The sequence below is a fragment of the Petaurus breviceps genome, unplaced genomic scaffold (assembly GCF_028583685.1).
Source record: "Petaurus breviceps papuanus isolate PSGF00001 unplaced genomic scaffold, PetGlider_PUasm1.0 178, whole genome shotgun sequence".
Taxonomy (NCBI): Eukaryota; Metazoa; Chordata; class Mammalia; order Diprotodontia; family Petauridae; genus Petaurus; species Petaurus breviceps.
In genome coordinates, this window is record NW_027185777.1 from 17410327 (window position 1) to 17425657 (window position 15331).

At 37.9% G+C, this 15331-nt stretch overlaps 1 protein-coding gene and 1 pseudogene across 1 annotated transcript in view; one reads left to right on the forward strand and one right to left on the reverse strand.

The window, feature by feature from the left end:
• The window catches only part of GPR158 (G protein-coupled receptor 158), a 446391-nt gene that overhangs the window by 255859 nt on the left and 175201 nt on the right, over window positions 1-15331 (forward strand). The window lies entirely within an intron of this gene.
• Window positions 14940-15331, reverse strand: part of LOC138159813 (mortality factor 4-like protein 1 pseudogene) — a 26111-nt pseudogene continuing 25719 nt past the window's right edge.

Consider the following 15331-nt stretch of genomic DNA (forward strand, 5'->3'; position numbering starts at 1 on the left):
GCCACTACTCTGATGTAGGCTCTTACCAACTCACACCTGGATTATTGCAATAGCTTTACTGTTCATCCACACACCTTGAGGGCAGCAACTGCTTTTTGCCTCTTTTTGTTTCCTCAGTGCTTAGCAAAGTGCCTGGTACACAGTTGGCACTTAATGCATGTTTATTGAATTGAATTATAAATTCTCTCCCAGAATTAAATAATCGAAACTATCTTATACAAAGGCTGATTTGTTTGTTTTGCTAATGCCTTCTGATCTTCTCTATCCATATTCTGCCCTGACATCTTAGGGATAATAAAATGGGTCAGGCATACTTCTTCTTGTATCAGGCTTGCCAGTAAGGTAATTTAATTAAAATAAAAAATATGGATATTCAGTATCCATTATACTCCTTCTCTAATGCTTCACCATGGTAAGAGTTTGGGAGGCCAGCACTAATGCAACATAAGTATTGGCAGATCTTACCATAGTGTGTTAACGTTTTAAAAATTTGGTTAAATGAGACAACAGGCTAGGCGATACAGTTACAGCATTTATTCCCTTAAAACTGGCGAACTTGTACAAGGAGTTAGGAGCTAAGTCCCAACTATCTGGACAACGGAATGAGAACACTATACTGCATAGGAATGATTCTAATCTGCATATATACATATACACATAAGCACATATACATAAAACATATGTGGTATATATAAATCTATAGAATATATAAGTATATATTATAATACATATATAATTATATATGTATATATTTGTGTATACATACACATACATTTATCACACAATGAATATGTTAGTGGGAGATCCTAGCAGCTGGGTTGATCAGGAACATCATTTAGGAGCTAGTGCTTGAGTCAAACTTTGAAGGAAGCTCTGGATTTTAAGGAGGGGCAGTGGTGAGAGAAAACATTTGGGGGGGGAGTGAGGGGAAAGGAGAGGGAATCAGTGCAAAGACACAGAGACTGGGGCCAGAATGTCCCACATGAAGAAGGCCTGGATGGCCATGTTGTGTAGGGCTTTATATTTCTTTGTTTTTTTGCTTTTTGGAGGGGGGATGGCAGGGCAACTGGGGTTAAGTAACTTGCCCAAGGTAACACAGCTAGTAAGTGTTGTGTCTGAGGCAGCATTTGAACTCAGGTCCTCCTGACTCCAGGGCTGGTGCTCTATTCACTATACCACCTGGCTGCCCCAGGGCTTTATATTTCAAATATAAAGCTTGTCTTTGATCCTAGAAATAATGAGGAGATATTGGAGTTTACTGAATACTTTTTTTTGTTCTTGCTCTTGACCTGTAGTCACCAGGCCTCTAGTCTGGGGATGACTTCATTCCCTTAGTCTTCTCCTGTGCTTTTGCTGAGCTCAGGCAATGCATACAGAGCCATGCAAGGGTGTGCTGGCAAATGTTTGGATAACTTCTTACTCAGGAGTCAGCACACTTCAGCCTGAGGATAAAATCTGGCTTGGTACCTGTTTTTCTACAACTTGAGAGGGTGGAAATTTTCCAAGGTATAGTTTGCTGAGAGCTCTATTCTAGAGAATCATAAGATTTTAGAGCAGGAAGAGATCTCAGAGATTATTGAGCCCAACCTCTACACCTATTTCAAAGACTGAGGACCAGTTATACAAAATGACTTTGCCCAAGGTCTCACAGAGCCAGGTCTAGAACTAGGCCCTAAACTAGTAAGTGCTTTACGCTGCGGGGGGGCGGGGGAGAGGGTGTGAGAAGCAAGAATTTAAGTAAAAAAAAATGTTTTTCAGGGTTTCAGTGGGTGATTTAACCCTGTGTCAAGTTCAAGTGCATCTTTGTTGAAAATTTGCTAGCACCTCTTTGTATTGCTTTATGTGCATTGCTTGGGCTCAGGAGGAGCCCACGAAAAGGCTCAGGGAATGAAGTCATCGCCAGACTGGAGACCTGGTGACCAGGGGCTAACGATTGTAAAAATGACAACAACAAACCCAAGGCCTTTGTACTTATAAAGCTCTTAAAGGTTTGTAAAGTGCTTTACATTCATTATCTTGTTGGAGTCTTATGGCACTCCTGTGTGGAAGCGGTTTCAGGAGGAGAAGATTAGGGAAGACTTCATTTTGTAGGTCTGTTCCAGTATGACTTATGCTGATGTTGTCTGGGTAAATTATGTTGGGAATTACAGTTTGTATTTTAAAAAAATCACTGGGTAAATTAGAACTGTTCTCATGGCAAGAGTGTTTCCTGGTGATAGTGTTCTCTGGGAAGTTTAGGGGCTATATGCTGTTCTTTGGGTACTCAGTTATTCATTAAACTATTCCTTTTTTATTGTGCATATTATTGCTTGCTGGTGCAAGAAGTCAGTTTAAAATAATTTAATACCGCTTATGATTTTGTAACAATGCTTGCATTGAGGGTCTGAATGAGAAATTATCACCATTTGTGCAGATGAGGACAAGCATAGCTAAATTTAGCATTCTTATAATTGTGCCTTGGAAAATCGAAGGATTTAAAAACATTTTCTTAGGGAATTTCAAAGGAAGGCCATGGTTTGATGGTCATATATAATTCTGAAAAAGCGATTAATATTTTTTATCTCATAAGAATTTGATGGTATTTCTTAAAAGGAAGAGAAAAGCATTTTCCCAATACTTTTTCATTGGTCTCCATGATAGCAAAGAAACATCCTGGGGGTGAAAAATGTAGTCATGATTTTCTGGTTGTTAAGATGCCCAGAACCTCATGTCTTTGTCCACTTTGTTAATCAGATGCACCATTTTCCACCCAGCCAATTAAATTAATAATAGCCCCTCCCTCCACTGGTTAGAAGTGCTAACCTTTGGTTAGAAGGTATTGGCACAGGAGCAGGGAACCTGTGGCCTTGTGACCCTCTAGGTCCTCAAGTGTTGCCCTCTGACCAAATCTAAACTTCACAGAACAAATTCCTTTAATAAAAGGATTTGTTCTGTAAAACTTGGCCTTGGTTAAAGGGCTGCACTTGAGGACCTATGGGCCACATGTGGCCTTGAGGCCACAGGTTCCCCACTCCTGGTATTAGATATGGCAGCCTACATGTTAACTAGATGCAGACCTCATCAGGGCAAATGTGTGTGTGTGCACATGAGCACACGTGCATGTGTGTGTATATGACATTGATAATGCAGCTTAAACTAGCAGTTGAACTCAAGGTTTAATTTTTTAATTGAGTGCTTTGGTTGGTGTTCTTTCCAGTGCTAAATCTCAGCTTTTGTGCTGAGTGCTTGGGTTTATAAGCAACCCCCACCTCTTCATCCACAGACCACTCCTTTTGTTTACTATCCTGAGTCTCACAAGTAAGATATTCTTTGAAAATTATTAATTAATAAATGACCCCAGAAGTCACCTAGCCCAATCATTCCATTTTACTAAAGAGAAAACTGACCCCCTCCCAATCCCCAAACCCTTTAGTAAATGGGAAAAGAACTTGCCTAGGCCTATCATCTAGCTAATTAGTGTTTTGGGACTAGAGCCCAGGTGTCATTAATTTCAGTCTGATTTTCTTTCTACTGTTCAATGGTTCTTAAATTATTTTGGCATTAGGACTCCTTGACACTCTTAAAAATTATTGAGGACAGCCAAGGAGCTTTTGCTTAGGTAGCTTATATTTATCAATATTTCATTATTATAAATTAAATTTGGAAATTAAAATATTAGAAATTATTGTTAGAAATTAGAATTTTAATTCTAAAAATTAAAATATCTTAGTATTATTATGAAAATAATTTTCATTTCATGCAAGGGTCTTGGGCACCTCCAAGGGCTCCAGGAGGCCCATTTTGAGAACTTTACACTATACCATGTTGTCTTCATGGATAAATGTGTTAAGAGGAAAACTGAGCCAATCTAGGTCCCTTGGCACTTCAATTAGGAAGGGAGGACTGGTGAGCCCTAGCAGCTTGTACCATCAGACATTGGCTGGCCCAAGGTTTCTTTTACTTCGTGGTCCTCAGTCAGGATCATTAATTTAAATATTCTCAAGATATAGAAGGTGATTCCTTAGAAAAAGAATTTCTTTCCTGAAAACATACCTGATTATTATCTCTTTAAGGCTATAAACAAAACAAAACAAACAATTAAAAAACAGTAAGAAATCTGACAAAGAGATTAATGATGATGACCGTGGTTTAGATAGAAGCAAAATCTCTTAATGAGCAGGATGGAAGACAGAACACTAAGGTTCCTTCCAGTGCTAAATCTCATGCCCCTACCACCAATGATCCATATTTTAAAGGTATTGTTTAATGATTTAAAAGACTTTGTATTCAGGCAAATGATTATTTTCTATCGACACTAACAAATGATCACCTAAAACTTAAAATAAAAAAGGGTAACTGAAATGAATTATAAATTTCACGGGAAAAGGTTGGTTGACATGTTGATTATTTATTTGTTTATCCACTATTTATTTGTCTGTTAATTTAGTTATATAATATTTATGAACTACCAACTGCCTGAAGGGTTTTGGATGGCTTATAAAATTAAAAATAATGCAAAATAGGACATAGCAATTAAAAACTAGAGAGTAGAGAAACATTTATTTAAATCTACGGTTCTTATTCTGACCTTTTTGTAAAGGCTAAGAATGTAACTTAAAATCATATGCTGACTCTGCTGAGAGGCAGTATTTTTGGAGCAATGTTTGCAGTCAAAGGATTTAGGGTCCTACCTTGGCTTTGCTCTTACCTACTTTATTACTTTCTTCATCATCACCACTAGCAAAAACTGCTGACCAATTGCCACTAGCAATCTGAAAGGCACAAGAGTCCTGGCTGTGGTAGCATGCCTCTAGACCAAAGGTTCTACTTCCTTCTCAGTCCTCACAATCATTACCCAGGGAGGCAGTTCTTGTGGAGATGGGGCCAGTCAGATGGCTCACCATCAGCTGCTCACCCATTGCCACAGATAGGACAGGCAAGTCAGCCCAGCTAAAGCAGCAAAGCACCCTTGGAGACAGGAGGCAACATGTGGCAGGGAAGTCAAACCTCTCCTGCCACGTCAGCCTCCATCTTCCCTGATATTCTGATGGGGACAGCCTAGCATACTGAACCCAAGAGCCTTGGGAATAACAATGCCCCCATCTGGGAAACAACGCCTGTGGAGGTACAGTTTGACATTTGTTCCTGCAGGTACTACAGCCAGATATGTTGAATACCTAGAAAACAAAATTCTTGTCTTCAAAATCCTTGGCACAGTTCAAATGGTTCAACCTCAAATGCATATCATTTTGCCAGTTGAAATGACATTAAAGAAGAAACATTAACATCAGCTTTGCCTCTGCACCCATAGGGTCATGGGATTTTTCCATTTGCCTTAACAGTTGAAACCTTCCATGTGTGCTGTCTCCCCCATTAGAATATAAGCTCTTACGGGCAGGGGTTGTCTTTTCTGCTTGTATTCCTAACACTTATCACTTTGCACATAGTAAGAACTTAATCAATGCTGTTTTCATTCAAATTATTTAATCTCTGAGATTTTGTTTTCTATTTCTCCATAAGAGGGGATGAACCTAGGTTATGTTTCAATTCAATTCAATTCAAGCCCTGACTTTTCTGAAATTGTGATCCTAGTCATATGACTTGCCTATTGGGATTTGGCTAATGTGGCCTGCTATGGCATGGGCACACCTTACTTCTGACCGTTTGTGGGTATTGGCTGAAGTTCCTAATCCTGGCATCTAAACCAGTTGTGGAATAGCATTGACTCTTCCTCCACCCCCCCCCCCTCCACTATAGCCACATAAAGCAAACTCTTACTATGTGTCAGGTTCTCTGCCAAGAGGTGGGGTTAGGTATAAAAACCAACCAGACAGTCCTGTCTGCACAGAGCTTCTTCTAACAGGGGGATGGGGATGGGGGTGGGGGGAGAAGACACATAGTGGAGTTCTAGAAAGGGGGAAAAGGAAAAAGACTTGATTCAAAGTTGCTTGATTGCCTGGTTACTTGGCTAAATAAGACCAAAGGCTCATAGAGTAGAGCCATGGGGTTATTTAAAAAAATTCTTCTTCCCATATCTGTGTCCTTAAACACTCGAAGTCCTTGAACATTTATACCCCTGTGTTTTAGCTCAATCACTGACTTTTATGTGTAAGACCTTCAGGAATATTGAGATGAGGAGAGGACAAGAAGTGAGAAATGAGAAGCAGAATGAATACATAAATTGGAAAGATGTTCACATTGCATGAATTTAGAAATTGAGATGATGAACTGTTATATAGCAAACAGGTAAAGGAAAAGTGTATTTGTCTGACTGCTTTTTAAGATTGATATACTTTTGAAAAAAAATACGAATCTGTGATCCCATCAGTGTAGGGAAATCCGGGTCAGGAAAACCCTCCCCTTGTTGATCAGCATCTTCAATTTATGATCCTAGATTACTGCCTGTCAAAGATGACACTTGGACCCAGGTCATGCTGGCTCTGAGTCCAACTCTCCATATGCCTTCCTAAGCTTTTACTCCTCTTTTCTTTCTTACAGTAGAGAATGATTTGTAAAACTTAATGTTTTAAGTCACTGTATTGATTTTGAAAAAAGGAATTTATGATAACTATTGTCTTTGAAGCAGAAGCCTATCTATGATGCTACTCAAGGAAGTGTGAGGAAGGGAGACATCTAATAGCTTCTTATTTCAAATAATTATTCCTGCTAACTACATGCTAAGCAGTTATTCTGAACTCAGTTGTTTCTAAGCAACTGATGACTAGCAAGTGCTGAATTTAGGTCCATTGGGACAAAGCCTGGGTCAACTGCCAAGCTACAGAGGCTGCCCTAGTGCTTGCATGAAGGGCCCCAGATTGGAATGAGGAAAGTTATGGGGTCTCACTTTATGCTGAAAAGGACACCTAGTTCTTGGCTCCAACATACTTCAAGCACAGTGGGCCAAAGCATTGTTGTTGGATACAATAGACCTGGGTTCAAATCTTGCCTTTGATCCTGCCTATATAGACCCAGGACTAATCATTTAATCTATAGAGCCTCAGTTTGCTTCTTGTAAAACAAAGAAGTCAGATCATGTGGCTCCTGAGGTTACTCCTAATTCTACATCTATGATCTTATGGTTATTTTCACACATTAGAAAACTCTATTATGTCTCATTCTACCAAATGACTAGTTATAGATTGTGAGACTTGTATCCTTTATTTTTAGGCTTTGGAATTCAAGACCATCTTTATTGACCATTATGTTTTAAATCAAAGGTAGGAGATATGTCTTTCTGTCATGAGAGAACATTGTCCCCAAGGGATGTCATTTGAAATTAAGTATTTTGGTCATGGAATAGGCAGTTACCACTCTAAAGATGGAGAACTAGGTTGGAGGTACATTCAAGAAAAATTGTATATGATAAGAGGGGTAGTTTGGTTTAATTCTTAGGTGGTTCAGTAAATAGAAAGGTCCTGGAATCAGGAAGACTCCTCTTCCTGTGTTCAGATCCAGCATAAAATACTGTGTGGCCTTGGGCAAGTCACTTAAACCTGTTTGCCTTAGTTTCCTCATCTATACAATGCACTAGACAAGGAAATGGTAAACCACTCCAGTATCTCTGCCAAGAAAACCCCAAAGTGGGTCACAAAGAGTCAAACACAACTGAAAAACAACTTAAAGACACAAAAAGTTTAATTCTGGGATAGAACACAAGACTGGCAGAAGAAGATGAGACAAAGAAGAACTTAAGTAGAAAAGAAGTTGTCTCACTTAACCTTTATCAGTTTCAATTAACCCATCGATAAAACAGGGATAATAAGAGCATCTACTTCAAGGAGCTGCTATAAAGATCAAATGAGAAAAATATATAAAAAGAACTTTCCATACCTTAAAGATTTATATAAATGCTAACTATCATTTTTGTCAAGTTATTATTATTCCTTTATGGGGAGAGAAAATGAACAGCTCCAGGGATATTATCCTGTTATTTGCTTAAGAATAACTAGACCAGGGGCAGCTAGATGGAACAGTGAATAGAGCACTGGCCCTGAAGTCAGGAGGACCTGAGTTCAAATTCAACCTCAGACACTTGACACAACTAGCTGTGTGTCCTTGGGCAAGTCACATAACCCCAATTGCCTTGTCTCCCCCACTCAAAGAAAAGAAAAATAGACAAGATTCTTTGTTCAATGACCATCACCATAACAAGTAAGTTTTGAATTCGAGGCAAGTAAAGAAACCTAAAAGTCATGGGGGTAAACAAAAGAAATAGATCTTCAGATTAATTTTTGGACAAATTAGAGGGTTTTTTTTCTGGGGGGGGGGTGGAGGGAGAAGCACCAGAACAATACTGTATTATCTCATCTGATCCTCACAAAAACCTTCAAAGGATTCAAAATCAATTCTATTAATTCTTTTTGAAGTCCTCCATACTTTCAAAAAAATTTTTTTCTCCTAACTTATTCTACCTTGTGGTACTGCACTAATATTTATAATCCCATTTTTGGATTTAATATGATTATTCAAATTCTCTATCCCATGGAAACATGTTCAGGCTATTGTAAACCCTGGGGTAGAAGTGACTGCTCCCTGCTCAACTTAGATTTTCCTTTCTCTTTCTTCTTCCCTCCAAGGCCACTGAAAGAGCCACCTAATTTCCCAAGAATAATAATAGATTTTGAGCATCTGATAGCTAAAATTTCAAAACAAACACAAACCTACAGGAAACCACTAATTAAAAAAAACACTAATTAAAACCACTAATTAAAAAATCATTTCCAAGGGGGATTCAGATTAAATGACCAAGTGACCCAGAATATCATTGCCTAAAAGTGTATTTTATTTTGTTATTGTTCATTTAGGAAATACATATCATCTAATGGAAGAAAGAAAAAAGTGACATCCTGCTGTCTTATTTTTAAGTACATTATAGAAAGACTATTCACTCTTTATGGAGTTTCATTTTAAATCCATCATGAACAAAAGAAATGAAGGGGCTGAGTAGTAAATTAGGGGAAATATGAGAAATGTGAGAGACTATATTGTAGCTGTATCTTCCACTGTGCCAAGGAATGCCTTGTAAAAGCAAAACACAGACAAAATTTCTTTCAGAGTAAGATTTGTTGATGGATTTCAAAGTTAGTAAGGACCTTTGAAAGACAAGATATCAAAAGTATTTCCCCCCTATTTGAAGGGAACTCATTCGATGTTTGCAAGATAGTGACACCAGCTGACATTCTGTTTTTCTGTTCTTTCTTTATAATAATGTCCAAATACACTATAGACAAAAATTAATAAATTCACTATCTAAGGAGAAAGGGAGGAATTTTTTTCTAAAATTAAAATAAATTCTTAATCCAAACCCATTTTTCCCCAAAGATAAAAAGTGCCCAAATCACAAAATTAGTAATACAAATAATTTATATTTGTATAAGGTTTTGCTTAAAAAAAAATCTTTACTTTTTTTCTTCATTTGATTTTCCAGACAGGTTTGTCTCCATTATTATTCACATAGTACAGTTGTAGCTTAGGGGAAGTGAATGACTTGTCCATGGTTACCTAGGAAGCAAGTCATTGGGTCAGAGTATATGGAACTAGAAGGAACTAAAAAAATCTTTTAGTCCAGGTATTCTTGACTGACATAGATAAACTGAAAAATATTTTGCTATCTGTATTCCAACATAATTAGTTTCCTTTGTAGCACTCTGTATTTTATTTCATGCATTTAAAAGTTTTATTTTGAAAAGGGTACCTGAGAATGAATTATATTCTTTGCCCCAATACACAAGAAAACTTAAGAATCCCTGGGCTAAATGTTCTCCAGTTGTAACACTTTATGATTCTAATATGTTCAAGGCACTAAGGAAGATAAGAAAGAAAGATAATTGTAATGAGAGAAATGAAGAAAAATAATGCATGAAATTACTTGGTAATATTGGTGACCCACTGTTATCTTTGCATAGCCATTCAGGGCATCTTAAACTTTATCTCATCCTTTTCTAATTTCTATTTTTGTGTATGTCTTATAGCTACTTATATCAAAATCCTACATGTATATAATAGAATGAAATATACACATACCAGGGGTGCATGCTCAAAAAAATTTGCTAATAAGGGTGTGTCATGATAAAAATTTTGTAGAACACTGCTTTATACCAAATGCCTCCCTGGCATTAGTAGTCTAGAAACACACACACACACACACACACACACACACACATATGCTGGGTTACCATTGATTGGTCTTTTGGTTAGGAAGAAGATTGTCTGTGGGAACCTAAAGTACAGAGTCTTGGTAGACACTCGTCCTTAGTGGATGAGAGAGTAATAACAATTTCGACAAAACATAATGTTAAGGATAAGTCAGATGGGGGGTGGAGCCCAGATGGCAAAGTAAAAGCAGGGACTTGCTTGAGATCTCCCCCAAACTCCTCAAAATACCTGTAAAAATGACTATAAACAAATTCTAAAGCAGCAGAAGTCACAAAATGACAGACTGAAACAAATTTCCAACCCAAGACAATCTGGAAGGTCCACAGAAAGGTCTATTGAACTGGGCTGGGTGAGGAACACAGTCCAGTGTGGGCAATGCCTGCATAGATGGGGCTGGAGCAGGTCTTAGTGGACTGAATCACTAATAGTTGCAGTGGTTTCCAGACTTCTCAACTCATAAACTCCAAAGACAAATTTGAAGGTCAATAGGAAAGGTCTCTCATGGGGTGAAAGATGGTCTGGCCCCAGCCCCAGGAAGGTGGCAGTCACTCCCTCAGTCACAACTACTTTGGGAGCTCTGGGGCTACAGACAATGGGGGAATCAAGAAGCTGATCAGAGGGGGATTGCACGGATCTCTTTGCTGTCTCTCAGATAGGATTCTCTTGCTTTCCCCTTGCTTGGATCTGGGTCACAGTCCTGGGTAGTGGTCCTGGGGAGAGGAGTGCTAGTGTGTCAGAGCTTGTGGAAGCAGTGTAGAGGGAATTTTCCACAGCTCCAAGGCAGAAAAGAGTGCTTGTGGTTGCTCACAGATCAGAGCACAGGCCATGAGAGGAGTAACCACCTCTCCTTTGATCATATCACTTTGGAAGAATTGAAAATTTACAAGTCCCTAGAAATATCTCTGAAAATAGCTGCACAAAACCCAGGAAGCTTGGGGCAGTACATCCTCTACTTAACAAAGAACTCAAAAACAAGTAATTGACTGGGAAAATGAATAAACAGTGGGGGAAAATCATACTATAGATCTTACTTTCTTGGTGACAAGGAAGATCAAAATATGCAACCAGAAGAACACAACAAAGTCAAAGTTCCTACATTCAAAGCCTCCAAGAAAAATATGAATTGGTCTCAGGCTGTGAAAGAGCTCCAAAAGGATTTTGAAAATCAAGTAAGAGAAGTAAGAGGGGTAGAAGAAAAATTGGGAAGAGAAATGAGAGGGACGCAAGAAAATCATGAGAAACAAGTCAACAGCTTGCTAAATGAGACCCCCAAAATGGTGAAGAAAATAACACCTTTAAAAATAGACAGGGAGGCTAGGTGGCACAGTGAGTAAAGTGCCTGCCCCAGAGTCAGGAGGACCCAAGTTCAGTTCCGGTCTCAGATACTTACCACCCCCCCTCCCCCAACACACACACACACACACACACACACACACACACACAAAACTGGCCATGTAACCTTAGGTAGGTTACTTAACCCCAATTGCCCTCCAAAAAAAAAAGCAAAAAAAAATAGACTAACCCAAATGGCAAAAGAGTTCCAAAAAGTCAATGAGAAGTATGCCTTAAAAAGCAAAATTGGTCAAATGGAAAAAGAGGTCCAAAAGTTCACTGAAAAAAATAATTCCTTAAAAATTAGAATGAAACAAATTGAGGCTAATGACTTTATGAGAAATCAATAAGTTATAAAACAAAACCAAAAGAATGAAAAATAGAAGACAATGTGAAATATCGCATTGGAAAAACCACTGACCTGGAAAATAGATCCAGGAGAGATAATTTAAAAATTATTGGCCTACTTGAAAATCGTGATCAAAAAAAGAGCCTGGACATCATCTTTCAAGAAATTATCAAGGAATATTGACTTGGTATTCTAGAGCCAGAGGGTAAAATAGAAATAGAAAGAATTCACAAATCACCTCCTGAAAGAGATAGATACTCAAAGGAAAACTCCTAGGAATATCATAGGCAAATTCCGGCATTTTCAGGTCAAGGAGAAAATATTGCTAGCAGCCAGAAAGAAATAATTCAAGTATTGTGGAAATACAATCAGGATAACACAAGATTTAGCAGCTTCTACACTAAGGGATCAGAGGACTTAGAATATGATATTCCAGAGGTCAAAGAAGCTAGAATTAAAACCAACTATCACCTACCCAGAAAAGCTGAGTATAATACTTCAGGGGGGAAATTGGAATTTCAATGAAATAGAGGATTTCCAAACATTCTTGATGAAAAGACCAGAGCTGAATAGAAAATTTGACTTTCAAATGCAAAAGTCAAGAGAAGCATGAAAAGGTAAACAAGAAAGAGAAACCATAAGGGACTTATTAAAATTGAACTGTTTCCATTCCTACATAGAAAGATGATATTTGTAACTCCCGAGACCTTTCTCAGTATTAGGGTAGTTGGAGTGAATATGTGTACACACATACACACATTTACATGCATACATCTATATATCCATCCATCCATCCATCCACACATATATACAGAGGGCACAGGGTCAGCTGAATATAAAGGGATGATATCTAAAAAATAAAATTAAGTGTTGAGAAGAATGTACTGGGAGAAAGAGAAAGGGAGAAGTAGAATGTAGTAAATCATCTCACATAAAAGAGAGAAGAGTTTTTACAATGGAGGGGAAGAAGGTGGAGGTGAGAGGCAATAAGTGAACCTTACTCTCTTCAGATTTGACTTAAGGAGGGAATAACATACACACTCAATTAGGTATTGAAATCTATCTTACCCTACAGGAAAGTGGGGAGGAAGGGGATAAGAGAGGGAGGATAATAGAAGGGCCATCATTTGGTGGGAAGGGGTAAACAGAAGCAAACACTTTTAAGGAGGGACAGGTCAAAGAAGAGAATAGAATGAATGGAAAATGGAACAGGATAGAGGAAAATATGATTAGTCTTTCACAATATGGCTATTATGGAAGTGTCTTGCATGATCACACATGCATAACCTATATCTAATTGCTTGCCTTTTCAATGAAGGTGGATGGGGAGGGAGAAAGGGAAGGGATGTGGAGCTTAAAGTTTTAAAAATTAATGTTAAAATGGTTTTATATGCAATTATGAGATAAGATATACAGGCAATGGGGTATAGAAATCTATCTTGCTCTATAAGAAAATGGAAGGGAAGTGGATAGGAGAAGGGATGGAGTTGATGGAAGGGAAGGCATATTGGAGGAAGGGGTAAACAGTATGTACGCTATCTGGGGGTTGGGGGGAGGGGAGAGATGGGGAGAAAATTTGAAATTCAAAATCTTGTAGAAATGAATGTTGAAAACTAAAAATTAATTAATAAGAAAAATAAAGTAAAATTTTGAGTTAAAAAAGGGATGTCAGATTTGTCAGATAACTAGAAGAAAGTTGAGTGTCACAGAAGCCAGGGTTAAGGAGAGGAGTCTAGAGGGGACTCCCAAAGTTTGGGGATAGTCAACACTTTTAGGGCTGACATTAAGACATCAAGGCACCTAGAAAGAAGAGTTTGAGTAATGTAAGAATATGAAAATAGAGTGATGAATATAAGTGTCCAAAGGCTAGTTCAGGGTAGTGACATTCCAGAGAAATAGTCGCCGGTACAAAACTGCTGAGAAGTTCTCAAAGAGGATTTTGAAGTATGTATAAATGATTGCAAATATTCTTAAGGGGAAATAAGATGACACTGTTTTGACAAGGCAAATCATATGTTCAGTCTCAAGGGCTACAGAATGTACTATCTACATTTTGAAAAAAAAATGGATACATTCTTTGTGGACAAAACGAGCAAAAAAGAAGAAAGATAAACAATACTCATATAGAGCTAAAAACAGATCTTGAGCCAGCTGCAGAGATGATCAGAAGAACAGCATTTGAACCTGAAGCCAAGATTAGAAGGCTCAAAACACAATTTTGGGAAGCAACAAAAGCATTTCCAGAATGCATCACATAATAACATCAATGAAGAATATATCAGAAGAGTTGTTAATTTTAGTTTACCTTACACAGTGCATGAATTAGTACTGGGAATGAGCACCTTCTCATCATATAAATCTTTGTAAGCAAAAACCATGACAACTATGTCCTGTGACGTATATAATATTGAGAATATCAGAAGTACTGTACTCAAATTCTTTTAAACCTATTATCTGCATGGAGTTATATTCCTTATATACTTATCTATTGTTGAGTACCCGAAAACAACATTTAATATGAAGGATCTTCTCCTGTTTGTATGAACTTGTGTAAACCTGAATTATTCATGTGCATTTGTTTTCTCTTCATCTCTGTCTCTCTCTCCCTCTGCCCTCTCAACAATAAAGATATGGGGTAAGGCATGTGACATTTTAATTCAAACCTCACTACTAATAAAAGCAAAATTTTTATTCATTCCTTATATTAGACAAAAGGGATATATTTTTTTCTTTTTATTACTGGAGTATAATCCCCTGTTCATCTTTTGCAGTGATAGAAATGTGAAAAAAATAATGCATTGTACTGCTTACTAGCATTGATGGCTCGCTACTACATTTGCACATTTATCCTGGGGTTCTTAACCTGGATCTGTAAACTTGTTATTTTTTAATGTTTTGATAACTGCACTTCAATATAATTGTTTTTTTAAATAATCCTATATATTGTATTTTGTGCATTTGAGAACATTCTGAGAAGGGTTCCACAGGCTTCACCAGACAGCCAAAGAGATCCATAATACACAAAAAAGGTGGAGAACTCCTACCTGCCAAAGAGTCTAAATGCTGACAGGTTATAGTTAGGAAGCTTTTTGGTAATATTTTTGTGCTTTGTGTGGGAAGACTTTCATACTGGTGGTGATGATGTCCTTGTGTGGGAGCCCTTGCACTAGATCAATCAATCAACAAACATTTATTAAGTTCCTACTCTGTGCTACAGGAGGCATTTTGTCCTCATAAAAATCCTGGGAGGGGTAGGGGTTGTTATTATCTTCATTTTATAGAACAGTTGACAGAGAAATAGTTTCAAAATCAAGAAGGCCTGTGTTCAAATCCTGTATATGATATAGAATGGTTGTGTGATCCTGGACAAGTGCTATTTTCTCAGTGCTTTATGGAAATCTCTAAAGTGCCTGTCTTCACTAATAAGGGGAGTTTCCTCACTGGGAGTTCTGAATGAATGAATGAATGGATGGATGGATGGATGGATGGATGGATGGATGGATGGATGGATGGATG